The following is a 2,731-nucleotide window of genomic DNA, read 5'->3' on the forward strand; positions in this document are numbered from 1 at the left end:
CACGCGCGCGCACCGGCGTCGTGACGTTCGGCACGCTGCCCTGTCGCCGCACGTCGGTACAAAAGGAGGGCGCGCATCGCCAGAGCGAGGCTGGCTACGGAGGCGGCCGCAGGGGGCGCTGTGCTGCGCTACGCTCCCGGAGTTAGGGCCCGAGCGGGCGCAGTGTGTCGGGTTCGGCTGCGTCAAAGCCTCGTAGGGAGATGCTCAATAGTGAGCCGCGGCCACAGAGCCAGCACGTAGGGGTGTCCGTGTCTCACACACACACGCTCACTCCTCCCTCTCTCTCTAACCTCCTGTGGCTTCCTGCTGCGTCTACTAGAAAATACCCCCTGTACTCTATAAGTCCCTTCATAATCTTCGCGCTGCCCACCCACTCCCGGGCTTTTTGTGGCCAACCCTTCTCGACCCCTTCTGGGACTTGGCAGAGGTACTGGGATGGTTGGCCATTTCTTCCCCTGGATCACACAGGTAGTGCGTGTCTGAAGATAGATTTGAACTCAGGTCCTCCCGACTCCAAGTCGGGAGACCTAGTTGATGTTTTGCTGAACAGCTTTTCTCTTAACATCTTTTTTTATAAATAAGGCATGGCTCTAATAAATAAAATATACACATAAATGATACATAGAGATATAAAATCTTTACCACAAGGTTCTTTATATATCCCTTTAAGTTGTGTACGAATTATATAATTAGATATAAATCAGGTTATATAAATATAATATATGTAAATATAATTCTATAAATAGATATACAAATGAGGCTGATATAAAAACAAAATCAATATAAAACATTAAATTTATGCTCAAAAATAATAAAGTTGTGGGGATAGATGGATGATGCTACATCCCTCACAGACAAGGATATTAGTTCAAATATATACTTGCATTATCCTAACATCCACTATTGCCGCTGTGTATATAATTTTACACTTGGCTAACAGGTACCTTTTTTATTGTGTCAAGCAGTTCACAAGAAAAATCATTCTCCACCCTTGTCCCAACCTCAGCGAGAAACTCCCCACCCCCAAACTACAAATCACTGCACGTGTCTAATGTGGTTAGTTATTAAAGAGCACTTTCTTGACTTTCTGTAAAACTTATCTAAACCCTAAGCAAGTCCCTCCTTCCACCCCCACCCCCACTCCCCAATAATCCTGGAGGAACCTTTTCCGAACTGAAAAATGTCTATGGGGTGTATCTTTCCAGCAGCCATTTGAGACCAAAGATCCCACTAACTGACTTTAGAAATGTAGGTTTTGTGTGGCGGTGATTTTTCATTCCTCAACTGCACTTGCTAACCCAAGCCCTACCAGGCATCTATTTGGATTGGGGGTGGATTTGGATGTGGGAGGCCCTACATCATCATAAGGGACTCCCTTTCATCTTTTTTTTTTTTCTGCAATTTTTTTTTGTAGTTGTTGCTTTTTTCAGGGAAGTGGGAGTTAAGTGACTTGCCCAGGGTCACACAGCTAGTGTCAAGTGTCCGAGGTCACATTTGAACTCAGGTCCTCCTGAATCCAGGGCCAGTGTTTTATCCACTGTGCCATCTAGGTGCCCCCTAGAGTCCCATTCCATCTTAACCCAGCTCTGCTTGTCAGGGAGTTCTCCCTCAAACAAGCCAAAACAGCAAAGGTATAAGTGCTATCCAAGTGCTAATTACTATTATTATTGTTGTTATCAGTATCATTGATGTTCCTTCTAATATTCACCCTTTGAGCCTGGTTCTGCCTTCGGAGTTAAGAACAAACATAATCCTTCCCTGTAATCTCCCTTGGCATTTTCATGCTCATGTCCTCCATCTCCCTCTTCCCTAACCTACCTGTGCCTTCTCTCCTCCAAAAAAAACTGCACTTCTAATACTCAACACTCTTGTGACCCTCCAAACCACTCTGGGTGGCCTCCTCTAGATGCACTCCTAGCGACTCCTATACCTCTCCAGCTGCCCGGTTACACTATATGCAAACTATTAGGCAAGGCTGAGCAAATACATGGCCCCATGGGAGATTGGGTTTCTGCTCTCCAGATGGCTAGGGAAAGAAAACCTTGTAAAAAATAATCCAGCACTTGAAAATGGTGGGAGCCTAATAAATGCTGCTTAACTTCACTTAAATATAGATTCTATGAGTATTGTAGAATTATGAAAAGGAAGCGATCATTTTTTTTTAATCTGGTACTGTCAGAGAAGGCTTAAAGAAAGGACTTTAACTAGAACTGAGGTAGCATGAACATGTATTTAAATTGGGAAAACAGCATGCAAAAGTTCATGGAAGTGACAGCAGAGAACATTCCAGCAGTGGCTAATTAAGAGTGTTGACTTTCCTCCTGATGGTAGAAGGGTGGGCCTCTATGAGACCACAGTGTTGGATGCACTGTTAGACCAAATTGATTCGTTGGTGTTGCTTAATTTGTTTCAAGGGGGAGGCATATTGGGAAACGATTGGTGTGAAAAATCAAAGCCATCAGAGAAGCTTTCAAATGTTTAATTGATGCCTTTTGTCTTTATATCATGGCCATCATACACAGGCCAAAACATTCCTCCACATTGAACTGTCCCTTGTGACAAAGAAAAGCAATTAAGCAAAAACATCGAATAGAGTGACATCTGACAACGTGAAAATCTGACAACATTTTATTCAAATAATTCTCCACCTCACAGGCATAAGGGGAAAGCAATATTCCAGCGGGGCTGTTTTTCCTCTTTCTTTGGATCCCTATTACTTAGCACAGTGCCT

Source organism: Dromiciops gliroides, chromosome 1, assembly GCF_019393635.1.
Source record: "Dromiciops gliroides isolate mDroGli1 chromosome 1, mDroGli1.pri, whole genome shotgun sequence".
NCBI classification, from domain to species: Eukaryota; Metazoa; Chordata; class Mammalia; order Microbiotheria; family Microbiotheriidae; genus Dromiciops; species Dromiciops gliroides.